The 25,970-nt window shown below is 47.5% G+C and overlaps 1 protein-coding gene across 1 annotated transcript in view; it reads right to left on the bottom strand.

The window, feature by feature from the left end:
* Positions 1-25,640, bottom strand: part of LOC121857221 (equilibrative nucleoside transporter 1-like) — a 120,905-nt gene extending 95,265 nt beyond the window's left edge. Inside the window, exon 1 of the mRNA XM_042353175.1 lies at positions 25,597-25,640. The gene's annotated coding sequence lies outside the window, so the exon portion shown is untranslated. The remainder of the gene's footprint in view (positions 1-25,596) is intronic.
* Between the last annotated feature and the right edge of the window lie 330 nt (positions 25,641-25,970).

The raw sequence follows: 25,970 nt of genomic DNA, 5'->3' as shown, positions 1-25,970 counted from the left end.
CCCTTCCCTACCTCTCTCCCCAGCAGAGAGAGAGAGAGAGAGAGAGAGAGAGAGAGAGAGAGAGAGAGAGAGAGAGAGCAATATACAGAAGTCATAATTAGTCACCAGCATATCACACCTGTCCAGCCACTCACCTGTGCATTAAAACCATTCTAACATACGTAGTTACTTCAAGGTGTATTTTAGACGCCTGTAAATACGAGTTCATCATTTATTTATCTCACGTTGGCGGGTATCTAACGTCACAGTGGGTCGGTCGGTTAGTTTACGATATGTGTGTGTGTGTGTGTGTGTGTGTGTGTGTGTGAGTAAGGGGAATATTGTTCTGTTTAGGGGAAATTTATGATTAATATTTAAGTTTTCTTCATAAATCGAGAATGTTTTGGATATTTCTTCTATTACTACTGCTGCTGCTACTTCTACTACTGCTACTACTACTTCTACTACTACTACTACTACTTGAGCAACACTTCCTCACACCCTCCTCTTCCTCCTCATACCACGAGTACTCCTCCACCCTGATATCCGCTCTTCCTCCCTCTCCCCTTTGAACACCCTCACCTCCCTACTCCTCCTCTTCCCAGGTCGTGTGAGGTCAGAGGGGACAACTGGACATTTTTTTTTTTCATTGGTCACTCCCCTACATCCTTGTGTAAGGTGAAGCGCAGAAGCGTTTACAGTGCCCAACAGGGAAGCATGCTAAGTTTTTTTATGCTTGCCTTATGTCTCATGAGTTAAGGGCGTAGAAGCCTGAAGAGTCAATGGTTTTATGTCTAAGCAAGTTATTGGAAGCTCCAACAACTTGTCCCTGAATACGAATTCGCAACTTTCGATTTACACCAGGTACCTTCATTGCTGCCCGGGAATCGAACCCGTGACATCTTGCTTGCGAGGCAAGAGCGGTACCGCTCCACCAGCGTCCCCAACTGGACAATAGAGGGGAGGAAAGCCTCTTGTTGTGACCTCCTTAACCTCCTGGCCTACCTCTCTCCACCTCTTCCCCTATCTCCTCCTCCTATCACCCGTATCATCTCCTATCACCCATCCTCCATCCCTTTATCTTCATCTTCTCCTCTACATCCTCCCCTATCTCCCCCTCCTCCTGCTACCACCTTCCCTCTTCTTCCCCTCACCCCTATTCCTCCCCCATCTTCATCTCCAAGTCTCCCAATCACTTTACGAGCCCTCCTGGACATCTCAGTAGGCGTCATCCCTCTCCACCCACCCCAATCTATCATCCCCACTCCGTCAGGCTCAATGTCTAAAGTTATCTGTGATATTAAAAGAAATGTGATAACTGCCAATGAGAACAACTTTCGTATTGAGTTTGTGTGGATTCTGTCCCATGTTGGAATTAATTAGGTATCATGACCGTGCTGATAGACTGGCCAATGAGGCAGGTAAGAAAGAAAATGTTGACCGTGACCTTGGCCTGTCCAATGCTGTACTTAAAAACATTCAAGTCAGAATCATGAACTCTGATCTAGAAGAAGTGAGAAATGCAGAGAGACCTGGCAGTTGTAGCATTAGTAAATATGACAAATTTTGTGACAAGAGGGACCGGTATGGCCAGCATAAGGACAGAACCAGACAATGTGATGTAGTCGTGGCCAGAATTAGACTAGGATACAGACACATCTGGCAAGTTAGTGACGCTGTACCCATACCGGAACACTCAGCATGTAAACTTTGTGATAAACTTTTAAAGCATACACTTGAACACTATATTATTGAATGTGACACTGTCAAGGACTTCAGGCCACCTGGCTTATTGTATCATGAACTATGTAATTACTAAATTGAATCGGGGGTGCTTGGGGACATTCTTGCTGTCTAGTCCTCAAATAGAATATGATTTATACTGCATATGAACCACTGTCTTGCATGGCAGCGAACAGTGATATCACCCACATGACTCTGACCTATATATACTGTTAATGAATATGATGTATTTCTTTGTGTATGAACCTCTGTCCTGTGTGGCAGTGAACAGTGATATCACCCACATGACTCTGACCTATATATACTGTTAATGAATATGATGTATTTCTTTGTGTATGAACCTCTGTCCTGTGTGGCAGTGTGAAGTGATACCACCCTCAGTGTCAAGACCCAACTGAATTACTCATTTAACCGTTAAATGGTAGTATGACACAAAATATGACAAAACTGAACTTACTTTATGAATATGAAGCTTCATGAGGACAGGAACCAAACTTAGCTCCAATCCCAACCTGAGGTTCAGGTAGCTAATCTACCCTCTGTAAGCCAGTCACATCTCCTAGGGTGTGGGTATTATCGCTTCTCTCTTTCATCTTGTTAACACACTCTTTCGTCTTATCACACAACCTCATTTCTGCCATTACACTTCACTTCCCGTTAACATTATCTCACTCTCCTGCCACACACCTCCTGTCAACACATCTGCCTCAACACACTCATCTCTGCCAACACACCCCCATCCTGCCACACACACCCTCACCCTGCCACACACCTCACTCTGTCAACACACCTCAACTCTGCCAACACACTCACCCTGGGTCAACACACTCAACCCGCCAACACACTCACTCCTCAAGCAATACACCTCATTCTACAACACACCTCACCTCACACACACCTCACCTCGCCAACACACCTCACTCCTGCCAACACACTTCACCCCCTGCCAACAACACACCTCACCCCAAGTCAACACACCCCCATCCTGCCAACACATCTCATCCTGCCAACACACTTCACCCCGCCAACACACCTCACCCCTGCCAACACACCTCACTCCTGCCAACACCCTCACCCTGTCAACACACCCTCACCCTGTCAACACATCCTCACCCTGCCAACACACCCTCACCCTGTCAACACACCCTCACCCCGCCAACACACCCTCACCCCGCCAACACACCCTCACCCTGCCAACACACCCTCACCCTGCCAACACTTTACGCCTCTTCCAAAATTCTAACTTTACGTCTTCAGTTTCAAATAAAGTTTATGTTCCGTGAGACAGCTCTATGTGGCCAGGTAATCAAGCTCTCTGAGTGGCCAAGTAACCAAGCTCTGTGTGGCAGGTAACCAAGCTCTCTGTGTGGCAGGTAACCAAGTTCTCCGAGTGGCCAGGTAACCAAGCTTTCTGAGTGAACAAGTAATCAAGCTCTCTGAGTGGTCAGGTAACCAAGCTCTCTGAAGGGCCAGCAGCTCACTCTGACATCTCACTTCGACAACAAAAAACAAAACAAAATAATAATTAAGGAAACGGGAAACTGTAGGTTGAGTCAGAGTAGTGTGTGGTAGACTTGAGCTCCGGTGAACACTAAAGGTGCCCGCCACGCACCTGTTGAGATTTATGGCTCCTAATAGTGGCGCAGCGGGAGGGAGGGAAGGGGAGAAGGAAGGGCTAAGTGACGCACCACATCACATAACTTCGCCAATATAAACACTCCATCACTTCCCCACCAATAACAACCGAACGCTAGTAGGAGCAATAAGCAACGCCAGACGAACACTCGCCATACAGGAGCTACACACACGGTTATGATCAACAGGTATAATGGTCTAAAGGCCCGGTGTACGTCAGTGACTCACCTGGGGCAATTAATGCATCGCTCAATTACCTGCACACCGGCACTACAGGTGAGTCGTCCGTTTCTGCCGTTTGTTGTGTGACAGGTGATGCCAGGCCACAGGTGTCTCGGATACAGGTGTTGCAGGTGAGACGAGGTGAATGTGACTTATGGTTTATGGTAGTGTTCATGGTAGTGTTCATGGTAGTGTTCATGGTTGATGTTCATGGTAGTGTTTATGGTAGTGGTCATGGTAGATGTTCATGGTAGATATTCATGGTAGTGTTTATGGTAGATGTTCATGGTAGTGTTCATGGTAGTGTTCATGGTAGTGTCTATGGTAGTGTTCATGGTAGTGTTTATGGTAGTGTTTATGGTAGTGTTCATGGTAGTGTTTATGGTAGTGTTCATGGTAGTGTTCATGGTAGTGTTTATGGTAGTGTTTATGGTAGTGTTCATGGTAGTATTTATGGTAGTGTTCATGGTAGTGTTCATGGTAGTGTTCATGGTAGTGTTCATGGTAGTGTTCATGGTAGTGTTTATGGTAGTGTTCATGGTAGTGTTTATGGTAGTGTTCATGGTAGTGTTTATGGTAGTGTTTATGGGAGTATTTATGGTAGTGTTCATGGTAGTGTTTATGGTAGTGTTTATGGTAGTATTTATGGTAGTACTTATGGTAGTGTTCATGGTAGTATTTATGGTAGTGTTCATGGTAGTATTTATGGTAGTATTTATGGTAGTGTTCATGGTAGTATTTATGGTAGTGTTCATGGTAGTGTTCATGGTAGTGTTTATGGTAGTGTTCATGGTATTGTTCATGGTAGTGTTCATGGTAGATGTTCATGGTAGATGTTCATGGTAGATGTTCATGGTGGCATCCAGGAAGAAGTTCACTCATCTCCCCTCCCTCCCTCCACTTAAATCTGGTCCCTCTCCTTCCTTCCTTCCCTCTTTCTTCTGACTTTCCTCCTTCCTTCCTTCCTTCCTTTCTTCTCTCTTCTGACTTTCCTCCTCCTCTTTCCTTCACTACTCACCATAACACCTTAATTTGTTTCCTCTCCTTTTCCTCCCCCCTTCATTGCCTTCCATCTATCCCTACCCCCTTCCCTTCTCCCTTCTTATTTCCTTCCTTCCTTCTCTCTCTCTTCTGCCTTCCCTTCCCACATCATACACAACAACACAGTCATGGTGTAATGAAAACATCAAAATTAATTCATGAAAATAGATAATGAATAAAAATGTGGGGGTGTTGTGTGGGGGGTGTTGTGTGGGAGTGTTGTGTGGGGGTGTGTTGAGGTGTTGTGTGGAGGTGTGTTGAGGTGTTGTGTGGGAGTGTGTTGAGGTGTTGTGTGGGGGTGTGTTGAGGTGTTGTGTGGGAGTGTGTTGAGGTGTTGTGTGGAGGTGTGTTGAGGTGTTGTGTGGGAGTGTGTTGGGTTGTTCTGAGGTGTTGTATGAAGGCAGGTTGAGGTGTTGTGTGGAGGTGTGTTGAGGTGTTGTGGGAGTGTGTTGAGGTGTTGTGTGTGGAGGTGTGTTGAGGTGTTGTGTGGGAGTGTGTTGAGGTGTTGTGTGGGGAGTGTGTTGGGGTAAGCTGTGTGGGAGTGTGTTGAGGTGTTGTGTGGGAGTGTGTTGGAGGTGCTGTGTGGGAGTGCTTGGGGTGTTGTGTGGGAGTGTTGAGGTGTTGTGTGGGAGTGTTGAGGTGGGGTTGTGTGGGAGTGTGTTGGAGGTGTTGTGTGGCGTTGAGGTGTTGTGGGAGTGTGTTGAGGTGTTGTGGGGTGGGAGTGGGGTAAAGGAGTGCCAGTGTGTGGGAGGTAAGCTGAGGCCAGGGAGTGTTGAGGTGGAGTGTGTTGAGGTAAGTTGGGGTGGGAGTGTGTTGAGGTGTTGTGTGGAGGTGTGTTGAGGTGTTGTGTGGGGAGGTGTTGAGGTGTTGTGTGGGAGGTGTTGAGGTGTTGTGTGGGAGGTATGTTGAGGTGTTGTGTGGGAGTGTGTTGAGGTGTTGTGTGGAGGTGTGTTGAGGTTGTGTGGAGGTGTTGAGGTTGTGGGAGGGTGTTGTGTGGGAGTGTGTTGGAGGTGGTTGTGTGGGAGTGTAAGTGTTGGAGGTGTTGTGTGTGGGAGGTGTTGAGGTGTTGTGTGGGGTGTGTTGAGGTGTTGTGTGTGGGGGTGTGTTGAGGTGTTGTGTGTGGAGGTATTGGAGGTGTTGTGTGGGAGGTGTTGAGGTGTTGTGTGTGGGAGTGTGTTGAGGTAAGCTGTGTGGGAGTGTGTTGAGGTGTTGTGTGGAGGTGTGTTGAGGTGTTGTGTGGGAGTGTGTTGAGGTGTTGTGTGGGGAGGTTGAGGTAAGTTGTGTGGGAGTGTGTTGAGGTGTTGGTGTGTGGGAGTGTGTTGAGGTGTTGTGTGGGAGTGTGGGTTGAGGTGTTGTGTGGAGGTGTGTTGAGGTGTTGTGTGGGAGTGTGTTGAGGTGTTGTGTGGGAGTGTGTTGAGGTGTTGTGTGGGAGGGTGTTGTGTGGGAGTGTGTTGAGGTGTTGTGTGGGAGTGTGTTGGGGTGCGTGGGGTTGTTCTGAGGTGTTGGGGTGTTGGAATGTGTGTTGAAGTGTGGGGAGATGTGCAAGATTCACCAGCCGTCGTCAGCGTCGCCTCCTGGAGCAAAACGCAGTAACAAGGGACAACAGTGAGTGGTCCTCCATTAGGCAGTTCTCGTGTGTGTGTGTGTGTGTGTGTGTGTGTATGTGTGCGTGTGTGTGTGTGTCAGGCTTCACTAGGTGTAAAACACACTCTCAAGCATTAGTAGGTTAAATGTTGTTTGTTATGTTATGTTAGGGTAGGATGATTTATTACCAGGTAACATAATTATTCTCTAGTCCTCAGTTGATCTTTTATGTAGTAGTGTGTAATGTTTATCTCACATCCTCAGTCTGGCTACTATTGTGAGGTTCCTTAGGGGCCATTCCTGGTAGTTTTAATACGATGTAAATAAACACAGAGGTGCCACATATCACAATACGCGTCAGCCAGTGTCAGGTGTACGTGCAGGTGACTGTATATCTGTTCTAGTGAAGGTTGTGTTATGCTTTTCATTGGAGGTCTCTTGTTAAACCTTATTACTGTACAAGCCAGGTTGTACTGCTCCCCCATAAATGTATAGTATATATCAGGTGCCTCAAAGAGAGCTCAGGTTCTCAACTGGCTCAGCCATGTTAATATTGTTATTATTATCCACTCTGTATCTGTGTTGTGTGGCTAAATAAACTGTTTCAATATTAGTATCAATTCCATCTCCCTTCCTCCCCTACCCACCACCACCACCTCCTCCCCATGTTCTTATTACCACCATGCTATTGGACTATTCCAGATGATACTAAATGTTACATAATACTTCCTTGAGATAAATGTATAGTATATATCAGGTGCAGCTCAGGTTCTCAACTGGCTCAGCCATGTTAATATTGTTATTATTACCCACTCTGTATCTGTGTTGTGTGGCTAAATAAACTGTTTAATATTAGTATCAATTCAAAATCAATTCAGTTTGGAGGTACTAGATGTCCTGCACATTACCCGGGCCATGTAACAGGACCCTGGTCTGCCGGCAGCTACGGGGGCTGGACATCCCCCCTGTGACCCGCCCACCAGGAAGACTGTAAGAGCAGTGTCAAGTTCCCCTTCCCTCACACACTACCTGGGACTGTGGGGGGGGGGTGCATCCAACATGGGGAGGGGAGTGGAATCCTTGTTAATATATCTGTGTGTGTGTGTGTGTGTGTGTGTGTGTGTGATCCATGGCCGGGCACACACACACCATTATGTTATATCCTCCCCAAACATTCACTCTTCTCCCAGGTCAGTCATCAACAGGCCTCACACGACAGATCAACCAAACACCTTGACGATGAATAAATCAACACAACAAAAATAAACATAGAAAAAATCACTTGTACACCTGAGATAAATTTCTTGACGTAATTAACACACACACACACACACACACAAATTAACAAACCGACGCAGAGACATAAAGCACTACGCCCACACACACACACCAGGCGGGGCATAATAATGAAAGGTGACTTTTTCCCACATAGTTTATTCCATAATTACCTATTGGGTGTGACATTAGGGATAGGGTGGGAGTGAGTTGGGTAGGGGTGAGTGGGTGTGGTGGAGTGAAATAGGTGGAGTAGAGTGGGGTGGGCGGGGTGTAGTAGGGTGGGCGGTGTGTAGTAGGGTAGGCGGGGTGGGTGGAGTGAGAGAATAAACTGGGTGGAGTGGGATGGGTGGGTCTCCGCGGGTGGCAGTAGGCGGAAGTGACGGCCCCTCCAGTAATGGGGGTCAGAGGTCAAAGTGGGGGGTGGGGGGATAAATATGGAGAAGAGTGGAGGGGTAGAGGTGAGGGGGAGGGGGGGTCACTGGTACAACGGGTCCAGGATGACGCACGTCCTTATGATAAACCTCTGTCTGTCTGTCTGTGGCAAACTCTTCGTCTATAAATATTTTAATCTCTCTCTCTCTCTCTCTCTCTCTCTCTCTCTCTCTCTCTTCTGAAAAAGTTATAATTACAGGGTCGGGTACAGGTACAAGTGCAAGAATGGATGCAGGTACAACAAATTACAAACACAGACACGTCACACAGCTGATGAAAGTAAACAAACACACCTGAGAATTAATAAACACTATGACGTCACTCCACACCTGAGATAAAGTGAACACAATAACAGTACATTACATACACACTAATTACAACAGGTATGCCTTTATCAATACAGGTAGTAACAGACCGATACTGTATCAGTTTATTATCACACTAACATACGCATGTAACACAGCTTAATCTGTCTCCTCCTAAAAGCAGATTATCTTAACACTGGCGGAGCTACTGTGATGTACGCCATTATTGCCAACACTCGCTAGATCACCTTAATGATCCATCACAAATTACTCAATGGTGGAATATTTTGAGAATTTAACCCGAGATTCACAAAAAAAAAATTACACCTCTGATGTAATGGTCAACATCCTCGCCTCGCAAGCGACCGGACCCGGGTTCGATCCCCAGGCAAGGTGAAACTATGGGTAAATTTCTTTACGCCATTTGCCTCTGTCTATCCAGAAATAATTGGGGACCTGGATGTTAATCGATTTGCGAATCGCATTCCGGGGTAATGGTTAGCCAGTGCAGTTGGCGAGTTGTCCGGTCTTCTCGGACTATTCCTTGACACTGTGTCATGCAGCTCGTTAACTCAGGGTGTGGTTGTTGTGTTGGCGACAGCTTCTACACCTTAATTTCTCTTAAGTTAATTTCCTCGTAAGTTAAATTCCTCGTAAGTTAAATTTCTCGTAAGTAAAGCTCTCAGAACGCCCCTAACTATCTAACTTAAACTGCGACACTAAGATGGATTCTCAGAGACTCATAAGTTAAATTTTCCTCCTATCCAGAGTCGTATCTTAAAGGTAGACGACAAAAACAACCAAAATGGCGTCGAAAGTATACCGAAACTCTATCAGAAACATTCTCTTATCCCTACGAGAAAAAATGTCATAAGAATGTTTAAGAATGTTGATGTGTTGAAGAATGTTAAGACAACGACTACTGCTACCCCTTGTGTGTCACCAGCTGGCAACGTCATCACCTGGAGGGGGAGAGGCGGGAGGGGGAGGAGGAGAAGGGGGAGAGAGGGAATGGGGAGAATAGATGGGGAATGGGGAGAATGGAATGGGGAGATGGGGAGATAATGGGGAATGGGGAGAAGGGGGGAGTGAGGAGAAGGGGAGATGGGAGGGAGGGGTGGAAGAGGAGGGAAGGTAGGGGAGGGAGAGAGAACGGAGGGTACTACATTAATTATCCCGTCCCAGACAATGTGTAGACTCGTCTCCTCTTCCTTCTACCTGTCTCTCTCTCTCTTTTCTCTTTCACTACTTTCACCTACTCTCTCTCTTCGTCTCTCTCTCTGTCTGTCTGTCTGTCCTGTCTGTCTCTCCCAGGCGCCACCATCTGACGTTGTGTGTGTCAATGTCTTCTCTCGCCCGCCCACCCACACCCACCCCACCCCCTACACCCACGCCTCCACCACCCATCTACCTGGTCATGGGCGGAACTCAGATGACCTTTGACCTCAAGACTGGCGTGAGAGCCAAAATAAACTTGACTGTGTACTGAAGGTCAACAGCGAAGAGAGAGAGAGAGAGAGAGAGAGAGAGAGAGAGAGAGAGGAAATCCCTGAAGAATATCCACCCCAGCTTATTTCACCTGAAGCTTAACCACCCCTAACGGTAAAAAGAAAATATGGGAGGGGGAGGTAGAGGAAAGGGAAGGTGAGTGGGAAGGAGTGGGGAGTGGGAAGGAGAGGGGAGTGGGAAGGAGAGGGGAGTGGGAAGGAGTGGGGAGTGGGAAGAAGGGGAGAGTGAGTGGTGGTGGGGAGATGAGAGGGGGGAGAGAGGGAGGGAGACGGCTGTACAAACAAGAGATACATCACCACTTGGTCATCAGTCTCAAAGGTTCAGAGTGTCAAAGGTTCAGTCACTCAAAGGTTCAGAGTCTCAAAGGTTCAGAGTGTCAAAGGTTCAGTCTTAAAGGTTCAGAGTCTCAAAGGTTCAGTCTCAAAGGTTCAGATTTTCAAAGGTTCAGAGTCTCAAAGGTTCACGCTCGGAGTGTATCAACTTCACTTTTCGATGAAGAACCCGCAGGTAAGAGTCGTTCCTTCAAGCTGTAGTTTTAACCGCCCAAACCTCTTCTTCCCTTTCGTGCAGGACCGCCGAGGATTGAGTTGGTAAGCCTGTCTACCTTCACTGATGCATTATGGGTCGTCTTACTCGTGTGGTTGGTATTGCGATGGTGACAAACACTGGCGCCAAATTCAAGACTGTACACGGACGATCATGAATATGGGAGTTTTTAATACCATTTATTGGCGAGGATAAATACTATATTTTCCGGACGAAAACTCATAAAAACTGTTTAAATGTTGAATAAATTATCTTAAATGTCCTTACCTGATTCCTTCCAGCGTTTGTAAGATAAGATGACTCCAGCAGCTGAACGAGCTGGCAGTTGACAATAAAACAAAACACAATTCTCTTGAAAACGTCATAATATCGGCCGTAAAAACATGTAAAAACAGGTTTATAAAATTACCATAATGTTTTTCTTTGCTCAAAAATCGTATTGACTATAAATATCCAATAAAACAAACAAAACAATTACGAAGAGTGTAACGAGCATCAACTACTGGCCACTGGGTTGCAGTAAGAAGTCCTTCGCGTTTATAACTATGGTTCTTTACTCGACACCAGTCAACGGAAGATGGTGATATAAACTCAGGGTGTGAGTCTCTCAAAGGTCCAGTCTCAATCATTAAAACTGAACCTTTGTGAACACCAATCAAAGCTCACCAAACCCGGAAAGGCGTGGATTCTGCTCAATAGCCCTAAGTACACCTAAATATATTCCCCAATAACACCCAACGACAACTAAGGTAAATTATACCATTACTCAGCGTCAATCAACTGCTACATGTACAGTAAATAGGCCCCAGTTCTAATGGACCCCAGTTCTAATAGGCCCCAGTTCTAATGGGCCCCAGTTCTAATAGGCCCCAGTTCTAATGGACCCCAGTTCTAATAGGCCCCCAGTTCTAATGGGCCCCAGTTCTCTGTCTGTCTGTCTCTCTTCATCTCTCTCTGTCTGTCTGTCTCTCTTCATCTCTCTCTGCCTGTCTGTCTCTCTTCATCTCTCTCTCCCTGTCTGTCTCTCTTCATCTCTCTCTGCCTGTGTCTCTCTTCATCTCTCTCTGCCTGTGTCTCTCTTCATCTCTCTCTGCCTGTCTGTCTCTCTTCATCTCCCTGAACCAACAACTTCCGGGACCATTATAAGACACACCGGATGTAACAATATTTTTAAAGAGCTCGGCATCAACAGGGTCATAATATTTACACCCACTTGACGTGTTTCTGCTCCCCATACATTGACAGGTTGTGTATAGTAAATCTCTCTTAATGTATTGTGGCTATGTTGGGTTGGGTTGGGGTGGGGGTTGGGGGGTTGGGGTAAAAATTGGGTAAATGGGTAACAGGGGTTGGAAAATGGGTTGGGTATTGGGGGAGAGGGGTTGGGGAGGGTGGGGTAGGGTAGGGTGGGGGTTGGGGGGGGGGAGGGTTGGAGGTAAAGAGGGTGGGGGTAGGAGGGGGATAGGTTGGGGATAGGTTAGAGGTGGGGTGGAGGTTGGGTTAAAGGGGTAAGGGAGTAGGGGGGGGGGAGGTGGGTAGGGTGGGGTGGGTTGGGGAGGGGTAGGGGGGTGGGGTTGGAAAGGGGTTGGGTTGGGGTTGGGTTGGGGTTAGGGGTTGGGTTGGGTAGGGGGGGTTGGAGAGCTTGGGAGGGGTGGCTGGAATAGGTGGATGGAGTTACGTGACTGGGCAGAGCTGAGAGACGGAGACGGACGGACAACATGAAGTCTTCTCCTGTCTTCTCCACCTCCTCCTCGCCTCCCTTATCATGTTGGCCGTATACTAAGGCACCTGATGGCACTCTGAGGCACCTGATGGCAACCTGATGGCACTCTGAGGTGGCACTCTGGAGGCACCTGATGGCCTGATGGCACTCTGATGGCACCTGATGGGCACTCTGATGGCACTGATGGCACTGAGGCACCTGATGGCACTCGGCACCTGGGGCACCTGAGTGGCACTCTGGGCACCTGATGGCACTCTGGCACCTCACACCTGATGGCACTCCTGAGGCACTCTGGGCACCTGGCACCTGATGGCACTCCTGGGCACCTGGATGGCACCCGACCTGATGGCTCTGGGGCACCTGATGGCACTGATGGCACTCTGGGGCACCTGCACCTGATGGCACTCTGGGGGCACCTGATGGCACTCTGAGGGCACCTGATGGCACCTGATGGCACTCCTGGCACCTGATGGCACTCTGGGGCACCTGATGGCACCTGATGGCACTCTAAGGCACCTGATGGCACTCTCACCTGGGGCACTGAGGCACCTGGTGGCACTCTGGGGCACCTGATGGCACTGGGGCACCTGATGGCACTCTGGGGCACCTGATGGCACCTGGGGCACCTGATGGCACTCTAAGGCACCTGGCACTGATGGCACTCTGGGGCACCTGATGGCACTCTGATGGCACTCTGGCACCTGATGGCACTCTGAGGGCACTCCACTGAGGCACTGATGGCACTCTGGGGGCACCTGATGGCACTCTAAGGCACCTGATGGCACTCTGGGCACCCTGATGGCACTCTGACCTGATGGCACTCCTAAGGCACCTGATGGCACTCCTGAGGCACTGATGGCACTCTGAGGCACCTGATGGCACTCCTTTAAGGCACCTGATGGCACTCTGAGGCACCTGATGGCACTTGGGGCAACCTGATGGCACTCTAAGGCACCTGATGGCACCTGAGGCACCTGATGCACCTGAGGCACTCTGAGGCACCTGATGGCACTCTGGGCACTGATAAGGCACCTGATGGCACTCTAAGGCACCTGATGGCACTCTGGCACCTGATGGCACTCTAAGGCACCTGATGGCACTCTGAGGCACCTGATGGCACTCTTGGGCACCTGGTGGCTCTAAAGGCACCTGATGGCTCCTAAGGCACCTGATGGCTCTGGGCTGATGGCACTCTAAGGCACCTGATGTGCTCTGGGGCACCTGATGGCACTCTCCTTACACCCCTCACTTCATCCTTATTAGACAAACAAAAGAGAGATCCTGTCGTAACCTCTGTGTTTCCTCTCTTAACCTCTTAGTGATGACTCGGCTCTAGAGTACCAATATCATCGTACTCAAGATCTTTATACCCTTTGTTCTGTGTGTGTGTGTGTGTGTGTGTGTGTGGACTCAGAAGGACTTTGCATCACCGTCAAGTCCTGCCATAGTCTGATACACAAGGCCTTACTGCCATTTAGACTCGAGGAGGCGTGTGAAAAGAAAGAAACGTGAAGGGGGCGTGGCGTGGCGCGGGGTGGGTTCTGCGTGAATCCTGTGGCGTGGCGTGGAGGCTGCGTGGCGAGGGCTTAACACGGCAGTAGGTGGGAAGTGGTGTGGTTGGCTGGGAGGGTCACCAGGCCATGGGAAGTAGTTCCTTGTTTACGGTGTTTTGAGCTGCCCTCCCCCTCACACACTACATTTTGCCAGAGAAAGAGAACCATTCATGACATTATCTTCAAATGGAACCACTGGCATATGACGTCATAACCCGTCACTCCCACACGATTGGCTTTCTTTAGTGAGGTCATGACTTTCACCCAAAGGCGATTGGCTGTCCTCCCTAGTGACGTCATCTCTAACCATCAAGGGATTAATTTTTTGCGAAAAACGTCATGAATCGGACACACTTCGGCTTAACGTCTATATTGTTTTCAGATGACATCAATTGCATATGAGGTCATAACTCTTTTTTCTCTCGTGCCTGGCTGGTCCTAGTGACGTCACGAGTCCTCCCACACAAGTGATTGGTTTAGGACAAGTCACGCTTATACATATTGTTGTCTATAGTGACGTCATGCCTCCTCCCTCCTTACGTGATTGGTCTCTTAAACCGTGACGTCACGAACGTAAACGCACCACCTAGGCTCATAGGTTGGTTTTCTCATCAGAATTTCGAGGGTTGATTTAACTCTTCAGAAACCCTGTGAGCGTGCGTGCGTGTGCGTGCGTGCGTGGTGGTGAAATTATAATTAAAACTAAAAAACAGACAATCACTGACACCTCCGAACACTAACGGTGGGGAGGAAGGTGAGGGAGAAAGAAGAGAGAGAGACAGGGGGAGGAGCAGAGGAGATGGGGTGGAGGTAGAGAGAGAGAGAGAGAGAGAGAGAGATGATGATGAGAGGAAGAGGAAGGTAAGGGAGGAGATGATGAGAGGAAGAGGAAGGTAAGGAGATAATGAGAGAGGAAGGTAAGAGAAAGAGGAGGTGAGCACACCCCTGCACTTCTTTGTTACAGTAATTGATCGTTGTTGTGTGTCTCCCGTGGGGAGGAAGGAGGAGGAGGAGGAGGTGGAGGAGTGAAGGAGGAGGAGGAGGTGAGGGGAGGGCAGGGAGGGAGGAGGGAGGAGGAGGAGGTGAAGGAGGAGGAGGAGGACTGACAGCATGATAAACAACACTGGTGTGTGGGGGTGTGTGTGGGGGTGGTGGTGTGTGGGGTGGTGTGTGTGGGTGTGTGTGTGTGGGGGGTGTGTGTGTGGGGTGTGTGTGTGTGGGGGTGGTGTGTGTGTGGGGGTGTGGGGGGGTGTGTGGGGTGGTGTGTGTGGGGGGGTGGTGTGTGGGGGTGGGTGTGTGGGGGGGGTGGTGGTGGGGGGGGTGGGGGGGTGGTGGGTGGTGTGTGTGTGTGGGGGTGGTGTGTGTGTGTGTGGGGGGTGGTGTGTGTGTGTGTGGGGGGTGGTGTGTGTGTGGGGGGGGTGGGTGTGTGTGTTGTAGAGAGCAAATAAGAAATTGTCACCCCACACACCTCGATTACTTCACCTATTCTCTGTGATCTCAGAAGACAGTCTACACAAAGGGTGTATCTGTGCCTTCCTACCAAACCTAACCTAAACCTACTTATACCTACCTAAACACTCGGTGGTGGTAATAATAATAATAACAATAATAATAATAATAATAATAATAATAATAATAATAATAATAATAACAACAACAACAATAATAACAACACCAATAATAACAATAAAAATCACAACAACAATCCAATAACAACAACAAATACATAATGTTTACACAATCATTAAACCATTATATGTCTCCAATAAGTGAAGAACGTCAGGCTGTTGGTACCACTATTGATGGATTGTGGGGACCTCTGTGTACCCATCACCACCTACACCTTCCTACACCCTAAATACACTCACCTACACCTAAATACACACTCCTACCTAAATACACTCTACACACTTAAATACACTACACAATACCTTCTCTCCACCCCAATACACCTTCCTGCACCCCAATACCTTCCTGCACCCTCCTACACCCTAAATACCTCCCTACACCCTTCTACACCCTAAATACACAATACCTCGCAAAAAGTTGGCAAATTTCAAACCAATTTTGAACATAATATTCCTGAGTGTTTTAAACCTATACGAGGATCAGCTAATCTTTAACCTATACGAGGATCAGCTAATCTTTAACCTATACGAGGATCAGCTAATCTTTAACCTATACGAGGATCAGCTAATCTTTAACCTATACGAGGATCAGCTAATCTTTAACCTATACGAGGATCAGCTAATCTTTAACCTATACGAGAATCAGCTAATCTTTAACCTATACGAGGATCAGCTAATCTTTAACCTATACGAGGATCAGCTAATCTTTAACCTATACGAGGATCAGCTAATCTTTCACCTCTCCAAGATCAGCCAACCCAATCTGTAACCTCTCCCGAACTCTCCTCTCTGATCAGCCAATCCACAGAGTAAGCCGACCCAATCCTCCTCCTCCTAGGCTTCCTTAAGGTAAATGATGGATTAAAACAAGAAAAATAGACCAGGGTACATTAAGAGGTGGAGGAGGAGGAGGAGGAAGAAGAAGAAGGATGAAGGTAGGAGGAGGAGGTAGATAAATGGAAGATGGAGGGATGGCAGGATGGTGGAGAGGGCAGGGCCATGGTGGGAGCAAAACTGGGCTGGACGAGAATTGGGGCTAAGGCGGGAGTACTAGCTGAACTGTATCGAGGAAGCAGGGCAGGAGGGGCGAGGAGGGCAGGAGGCAGGGGCAGGGCAGGGTGGGGTGAGACAGGGCAGGGGGGGAGGGGGCAGGAGCAGGCAGGGGCGGGGATGGACGAGTAGGAGTGGGAGTGGGGTGGGGCGGATAGAGAAAAGGTTCCCTTCACAAAATGATACTTGGCAGCCATCGCGTATTATGAAAGTATGAGGAGTTACGACCACACACACACACACACACACACGATACGCAATCTTACACAGGAAAAACACACGATAGGGAATCTTAGGCTGTGTCTCTTGTGCGAGCGTCCTGCGGCATCGAGAAACTACGCAGGACACCCGGACATAGTTACGCAGGAAAACAAAGCTCTTACAAAGGCCACCCCATACAGAAGGTGGACTGAACCAACAGATTACAGTACACAGCTACAACTTGAGGTTCCTGCCTGTAGACGTAACACTCCGTACTCTCGCCTGTAGTAACCCCCTGTAATGTGTGTGTGTGTGTGTGTGTGTGTGTGTGTGTGTGTGTATAAAGGAGATGTTTACAGTGCATCAAGAGACTCCAAAATCAGCAGGAGCCACACCATCTCTCTCTCTCTCTCTCTCTCTCTCTCTCTCTCTCTCTCTCTCTCTCTCTCTCTCTCTCTGCAATAAGACCTCACACCTGCCACCACCACATGACCTCAAGAGGACGTTCAAGAGAGCCAGGCGAGGGACGGTCAGCCTTGGCCACACGCCCACCTCTGACTGATCGATGCTAAATTATATTTGTGTGATGGAGAAGAAGGCGAGGAGGAGGGGGAGGATAAGGGGAGGAGGCGAGGAAGAGGGAGGAGGAGAGGAAGAGGGAGGAGGAGAGGAAGAGGGAGGAGGCGAAAGGAAGAGGAAAGCTGATTGCATGGACCAAAATCCCCTAAAGATCCCTACGTTAATTTTCCCTCTTAGTGGAGACGCGGGAACCCCTCTTAGTGAAGGATGGAGACTTGAGCTTCACATCCTCGCCGCCATCCGTCCTGCTGTAGGGCGAGTCAACCTATTACGATACTCCCTCAAGTCGACACCGCGGAGAAAGATTTTACCGCACGAGGTTTTGTGAATTCTGGGTGTGTATGGCGAGGAAGGAGATGGGTTGTTTATCCCGGAGGAGGAGAAGCAGGAGGAAGAGGCTGGCAGCACGACAAGACTCTGGGATGGGGATATGGTGGGCGGGGTGATGGATCTTCAAGTAGTAGTAGTCGTAGTAGTAGTCGTTGTAGTACCTCCCTGATGTGTTTATCTGTGATGCCCAATGAACAATATATACCTGCATACATAGGTATATATTGTAGTAAACAGATACACAAACAGACCGATACAAGCATACACACACACACACACACCACAAGTGCATAGATATACACAAGTGATCGGGGGCCCTTTGTGCCCGGTGAAAGTTTGAACGCTTGTGCTTGGCTAGCGCGCAACCGCCGTCGGGCTGACAGCGTACAGAGACAAAATGGTTATGTAATGCCTTCCTAAAGAAACCATCGACATGGGACCAGGTTTGTTCCACTCTACGATTTTTTTTGCGATTTCTTCACCAAGTTTGATGAAAAACGATTGTGCCGTTTCGGCTGCCCAGAACAGACACACAGACACACACACACACACACACACGGCTATTCCGATAGTATATTAGATGAGAGAGAGAGAGAGAGAGAGAGAGAGAGAGAGAGTGTAGGTAAGCAATAATCACAGACAGACACACTTCCCCCCCCCCACAGTTCCCAGAATTAGATGGCAAAAATTAAACGTAAGAACCTTCCAGAATGTCTCCTTTTGTCTGGACTTAAGGAACACACTTACACGGGTCCTCAGCCCTCACAGTTAAGAAAGAAACTTAAACGTGGGATCTTTTGAGAGTTGGAATCTTAAGACTTCACTTAGGGGAGACGTGTTCGATCATACATCCAGGTCAGGTTAAACTGTTGTTGAGTAGCTGTGCGTGCTGGAGTATATCCTGACACACACACACACACACAGCTAGACACAGACACACACACACAGCTAGACACAGACACACAGCTAGAGCTGACACACACACGCTAGACACAGACACACACACACACACACACAGCTAGACACAGACACACACACACACACACAGCTGAACACAGACACACACACACACACACACACAGCTAGACACAGACACACACACACAGCTAGACACAGACACACACACACACACACACACAACCAGGAAGGGAAGAGCTTCATGTTGCCATAAATATTTCATCAGTTTTGTTATTGTACCGCCGCTGCCAGACGTGTTACACCTGTACCTCTGTGTGGCAACCTCCCAGCGAGCCTGTAATACTTGTTCCCGCATACACACAGCGGTGAAGCATCCCAGTAACGACTTAGTTCCCGCGTAGATAGATAGATAGATAGATCGATAGATAGATAGATAGATAGATAGATATTTTATTGACCACAATTTATGAATTCAGAATTTACACAAAAATGTTACATAAAATGGTCCAAATGCAAATGCTTTAAAACACCAAACATTAATAAAAGTTCACTGATTCAACCGGTAACACAAAAAACAGAGGGAAACCCAGTAGTAAATAAAGTAAAAAAAGTAAAATAATAACTACAAGTAAAATAAACTAAAACCTATAAAATAGTTGTGGGTAATGGCATGTCCCTGTGACCCGTACCTATATACAGGAAGTATTCGATGACCTGCACGACAAACAGTTTCATAATCCGTTCTTTAAGATAGAAAATTTACAAAAGTTGAAATACTATATTGATGGCGTAGCTCTATTGTTCGGGGGCACTCTTCAACAACATGCCATGAACACAATCTCTCTTCAAGGGGCAGACGGCTCCTGCCTCGTCTGTTCCAGTGCCACTCCTCTACAGCGAGAGTATGATCACTCACTCTCATTAGTGTCCATGATACTCGTTCTAGCTCATTCACCTTTATCTCTGTATTATAGATTGCATGAACATCAAAATTTGGGTTGATAGTCTTGTATAACTGTACTCTACTTGAGTCTGAGTTTAACAGTTTCTGTTTCAGTGTGTGTGTAAGGCTATATGAACATCATCAATATCATTAAATAAAAGATGGCGTACATATCGTGACGTGGACATATCAAAACTTAACACTACATCAACAGTATGGGCAAGTGGATCGTCTACCACTTCACTTCTTCCCGTCCATATCCTCGAGAAAAATTTACGCTGCTTAGCTATTACGAGGGCACGTAACGGAGTATAACCAAGTCCCACCATGGATAAATCATTGGTGGTCGTTTGCCTGACACCTAATAACTGTTTAATACACCACACACAAAATTTATTCACAGGCGTAGTCACCATTTAACCATGATCCACAACCATATAACAAGGCGGACATCAATGCTGCATCAAATACCTTTTTCTTGACATAAATGGGATATAATTTTTCTTGTTTACAAATGCAACAAACTTGAGTGGAAGACACATCTTGGCTTGCACATGAACTTTAATTGCTGTTGATATTGACCCGTCAGAAGTATATGGGTTGCCTAGATACTGTTCATGTACTGGTCACACGGTTATACCACCAACACCTGGTTATCAGCCTCACAGACATTTATAGCGATAAACTTTGTCTTACCGATGTTAATTTTCATACCATGAGAAATACAATAGTGGTTAAGAACACGCAGCGGTGAAGCCTCCCAGTGTACATGTAACGACTTGTTCCCGTGTACACACAGCGGTGAAGCCTCCCAGTGTACATGTAACGACTTGTTCCCGTGTACACACAGCGGTGAAGCCTCCCAGTGTACATGTAACGACTTGTTCCCGTGTACACACAGCGGTGAAGCCTCCTGAAGAATACTGGTGGGATGTTTCTCAATACAAGATATTTTTTTTTTACAATATGCCCCGCGAGGCTAGTTTATTGGGCACTCCTTTGCATCCTGTGCAAGGCGAAGCAATACTATGGTCACTCCAGGAAGGTCATGTAAGGTCACTAAATGGTCATGGAAGGTCACTGAGTGGTCGTGTGAGGTCACTGAGTGAATTTTTGAATTTGCCCCCGAGGGGGCTAGTTTATTGGACATCCCCTTACACCCTGTGCAAGGTGAAGCGCAAAAGCGTTTAGAGCGCCCATCTGGGAAGCATGAGAGGTCATAAATTATAAGGTCACTAAGTGATCAAATGTGTATTTTATTGTCAAATCTCACCTCGAGATATATTTCTACTGAGTCATCAACATGAACTCAGGACAGACACACACTTAGACTATCGCTAGATGCTGGTGTCAAGGGCTGAGGGGAGGCCCGACGAGGTAGGAGACCAGGAGAGGCCAGAGGAGGGCGGTGGAGGAGGTCGCTAAGGGATATTTTCACGTCACTAGTAATTGATGATCCTGGACCCCACACCACCACACGCCTTCGCCACGCCACCACACGCCCTCACCACGCTAGCACACGCCCTCGCCACGCCACCACACGCCCTTGACGCACTACAACACGCTCTCGCCACGCCATTATACGCCCACGGCACGGCACACCCTCGCCACGCTACTATATCCATTAACTAGGTGTTACATACAAGTGCCATACAGAGATCAGGTGTCACATACAAGTGTCATGCAGAGATCAAGTGTCATACGGAGATCAGGTGTCATACAGAGATCAGGTGTCATACAGAGATCAGGTGTCATACAGAGATCAGGTGTCATGCAGAGATCAAGTGTCATACAGAGATCAGGTGTTACTTACAAGTGCCATACAGAGATCAGGTGTCACATACAAGTGTCATGCAGAGATCAAGTGTCATACGGAGATCAGGTGTCATACGGAGATCAGGTGTCATACAGAGATCAGGTGTCATACAGAATCCCGGGTGTCGCATACAGGATCAGGTGTCCTGCAGAGATCCAGAGTGTCATACAGAAGATCAGAGTGTCATACAGAGATCAGGTGTCATACAAAGATCAAATTAATAAACATACTAGAAGATGTCATACTGAGAGATCAAGGTGTCCTTAGGGTGGAGTGTCATACAGAGATCAGGTGTATGTCATGCAAGTAAGTGTCATACAGAGATCAGGTGTTGCATGCAAGTGTCACACAGAGATCCAGGTGTCTTGTAAGTGTCATACAAAGTCAAGTGTCTTATAAGTCAAATTGTGTACAGAATCAGGTGTCACATACAAGTGCCATGCAGACATCAAGTGTGAAGTCAGGTGTCATGCAGAGATCAGGTGTCTATACAAATGTCATACAGAGATCCAAGTGTCATAAGAGATCAGGTGTCATCCCAGAGATCAGGGTGTCATACAAGTCAGGTGTGTATACAAAGTGTCATACAGAGGATCAGGTGTCAACATAGAGATCAGGTGTCATACAGAATCCAGGTGTCATACAGAATCAGGTGTCACATACAAGTGCCATACAGAGATCCGTGTCTGATGTCATGCAGAGATCAAGGTGTCACAGAGTGTCATGCAGAAGTCAGGTGTCACATACTAATTAATGCAGAGATCAGGTGTCACGCCACAAATTGTCATGCAGACATCAAGTGTCATACAGAGATCAGGTGTCATACAGAGATCAGGTGTCACATACAAGTGTCATGCAGAGATCAGGTGTCTTATAGAGATCAGGTGTCATACAGAGATCAGGTGTCATACAGAGATCAGGTGTCATATACAAGTGCCATGCAGAGATCAGGTGTCACAAGTGTCATGCAGAGATCAGGTGTCACAAGTGTCATGCAGAGATCAGGTGTCACAAGTGTCATGCAGAGATCAGGTGCCACAAGTGTCACAAGTCATTATAGTATGTTAAAAATGTTAAAAGTCTAACCTTAAACTCCAATATTTTAACCCAACGCAAAACTGAGCAAACTTTATTTAGTTTGTTAATATTGACAGTGGCACCCCCCACCTTCCCTCCTTCCCCGGCCTAGCTTCCCCCAGCCTGCCTAGTTCCCTCCCTCCCTCCCTCCCTCCCCCCGGCCCCACAGCTTCCCCAGCCTGCCAAGTTCCCTCCCCTCCCTCACCCTCCCCAGCCTAGCTTCCCCCAAGCCTGCCTAGTTCCTCCCTCCCTCCTCCCCAGCCTTTCTTCTCTCTCTCCCTCCTTTCCTAGTTCCCTCCCTCCCTCCCTCCCCAGCTAAGCCCCAGCCTGCCTAGTTCCTCCCTCCCCCTCCCTCCCCAGCCTACTTCTCTCTCTCCCTCCTTTCCTAGTTTCCCTCCTCCTCCCCTCCCCAGCCTGGCTTCCCCGGCACTAGCTGGGACTGCACTCCCTCCCGCCCTCCCCAGCCTACTTCTCTCTCCTCCTTTCCTAGTTCCCTCCCTCCTTTCCTACCAGTTCCGCCCTCCTCCCCCCCTTTCCTTCACGCTCTTACCTCCTCCTCCTCCACTTCTTTAATTTCGAACTATCAACTCCTTCCTCACACACTTTGCAGCCCCCCCCACCACCCCAAGCCCCATCTCCTCCCCTCCTTTAGCCATCCCTTCTCTCCCCCCCATCTCCTTTGGCTTCATCCCCCCCCTTCTCTCCCCCCATCTCCTTTGGCTTCATCCTCCCCTTCTCTCCCTCCCCCTATCAATCCATCCCACTCCCCCTTCCTCTGGTCCCACCAATGTCGCCCATGGTTCCTCCTCTCCTCCATACCCTTCCTCCCTCCCCTCCCTCCATACCCTTCACTCCCTCCCTCCACACTCCCCTCTCTCGTCCCCTACTCCCTTATAAGGAAGCTCCCACCGGTACATAAGCCGCAACTCACCAGTATGTAAGCCGTAATTAATAGCCAGGGCCTGACGAGGGAGTTTGGGGTGATTTATCGACTCCAAAAACGGACCACCACTCATGACGTCACAGGGGGGGTCACGTGACGGCTGACCACTACAGCTCTGTGTGTGTGTGTGTGTGTGTGTGTGTGTGTGTGTGTGTGTGTGTGTTCATCTGGGTCCGAATGGTGACAGATCCATAACCTAACTCAGCTATTCCTAACCTAACCTAACCTGATCTAACCCAACTCAACCTGACCTGATCTAGCGTCACTCAACCTAACTTGAGCTAACCTAATCTAACCTAACTTAACCTAATCTACCTATCATGATGTCCCTGCTTTAATTGGTGGGCTTAGGTTAGGATGGTTCAGGTTAGGTTAAGTAAGAAGTTGGGTTAGGTTAGGTCAGGTTAAGTAAGGAGAAGCTGGGTTAAGTTAAGTTTGGCTGAGTTAGGTCAGGTTAAGTTAAGTAAGAAGATGGGTAGGTTAGGTTAAGTTGAGAGAAGCTTGATAAGAATATGTTAGGATGGGTTAAGTCAGGTTAGGTCAAGCTGGGTTAGGTCAAGTTAGGTTAAGTTAGGTTAGGTTTAGTGGGAGATGACGGGTTAGGTTAGGTTAAGTTAGGTTAGGTTTATTTGGGAGATGACGGGTTAGGTGATATATGTAGTAGTAATACTAATAATAAATCAATTTTGTTTACTATATACAGTACACAGGGGACAACGTCTAGTACACCTTGGCCTGACCTTCAGTGTTTTGGTGAGATGTGTGTGACGTCATCAGCGCATCACCCATAAAACTAGAGCGAAATAACAACATTTTTATCTCCGTATCCCCTCTTTGTTTACACGCTCTCTGCATCATTTATACCTGACACAATATTCTTAACTTTAATTATTTTTTTCTTTTTATCAAATTATTTTCAGTTTATTTCGTCACTTATCTTAGTTTAAAATTCACTTTACGTAATACTTAAATAAATAACATCAGTAATTGTTATTCAAGGGAAATAAGCAAACATAGAAAACGTAATTCAGAATGTAAACATAACTTATAGAAAACGAGATAATGAAAACCGGATCCTATTGTTGTGGTTTTTATATACGAGTTATTTAAATGTTGCAATAGATAAGTTTATTTTTTTTCGTACAAAATAATTCATGTGAATAAAACCTAAGACAGACTGGGATTACCATGGATTGTGTCATTTCATACATACATACATACATACATACACACATACATACATACATACACACATACACAGTACCCCAGATCAACCATTACCCAGGACAACCAGTACATGGCGGAGTCCTATGGCAGATTCTAACAACAAACCGCCAAAGATCATAACCACGATAATCACCTGTAATAAAAAACCTTCATCAGGTAACACAAAGGAATTACTGACACCTCCTCCCCTCTTCCTTTATTATAAAATCTGGGATCCACCTCGCCCTTGAAATCCTAGCAGGTGTTAAGCAGGTGTGTGGGAAGCAGACGGCAGGTGTGTGGGAAGCAGGAGAGGTAGGTGTGTGTGTGTGTGTGGGGAGGATGGGGGTGCAGGCGACAGGTCTAGCGGCTGTTTCTTCCTATATTGTATCTGACTTCATTCTACGATCCAATAGTATAATTCCTTACAACACACACACACACACACACACACACACACACAGACCATTTCGTGGTCAGCTCGTGACGGGGACAATAATGCTACAGGTATGCTACTTAACTTAAACTAGAATATTTTAAAAGAAACGCAACCCAACCCACACTACCGCCCATCTGGACACTCTACCGCCCACCCGGGCACACTACCGCCCGCATGGACACATTACCGCCCATCTGGACACACTACCGCCCACCCGGACACACTACCGCCCGCCCGCCCGGACACACGAACATAGGTTTAATGGTCAGGTCTGGCGTATCATCCACGAGACACAGCATCATGGTGGAATAATACTCCTTTAAAAATATAAAGAGTTTACACACAAAGACGTTAAGAGTACAAACGCCTGATACTCCAGCACATCACGAGAGCTGAACAAACACAACATATGTTAGCCTTGTGTGTGTGTGTGTGGTCTCTGGATCAATACACACACAAATACTAATGTAAAGTAACAACAGTTATCAGTAAAGGCAGCAGGTAGAGGAAGTGCTTGACAGTACACAGCTCTGGTTACTACTCTCCCACATTAGGCTTACCGACACACCTATACACTCAATTCAAAACCTATTCAACTCGAGTCTCGCTGGGGTGGAGTAGGTCCTGGGCTCTCCTGAACCAGCTCCCGGCGTCCTACCGTACTGTACATCCTTGCTACAGGTAGTCCACACGTCACGTCTTATCCAAAGTTAATAAAAAATCTAATTCACTGTTTTGAGAGTGACAATATGTGTTCGCGCCCACATCAGTAAGACATGGCAGTTTTTCTACCACTGTTGATTCCTGTCTAGAGGTTCACAGTTACTTTTCAGTCACTTATTATCACAGGAGGCAGTATAGGTGTTTATCAGCCACTGCAGGAGGCGTATATTAACAGATCGTCGAGTCCACTCACATATCCAGGGGACGGAGCGCGCGGAAGCACTACCTCACACGACCGACGTCTGTGAAACACTGTTGGTTATTCCAACCAAACTTCCAAGCCAACGTGGAGCGTCGTGTCTGCCAGATGCGCGCGAGGCCATGCGGTTTGTTGAGCCGCCAACTGGCTCCTCAGCTCTCCGTGGATGTAAGCACGTAACATTTAAGAAGATAGTAAGATTTGTATGCAAGACCAGTAATGTTTATGTTAACTGGATAATAGCATAAGAATGGAGGAAACTGCAGCGGGCTTATTGGCCCATACTGGGCAGTCCCGTTTACACCCAACCCCTATTGCTCATATTAGCATCCAACCTATGTTTGAAGCTATCCAGCGTATTCGAGTTA

This window comes from Homarus americanus, unplaced genomic scaffold (genome assembly GCF_018991925.1).
Source record: "Homarus americanus isolate GMGI-L3 unplaced genomic scaffold, GMGI_Hamer_2.0 scaffold20465, whole genome shotgun sequence".
NCBI classification, from domain to species: domain Eukaryota; kingdom Metazoa; phylum Arthropoda; class Malacostraca; order Decapoda; family Nephropidae; genus Homarus; species Homarus americanus.
This window is presented reverse-complemented; position numbering and strand designations above follow the sequence as displayed.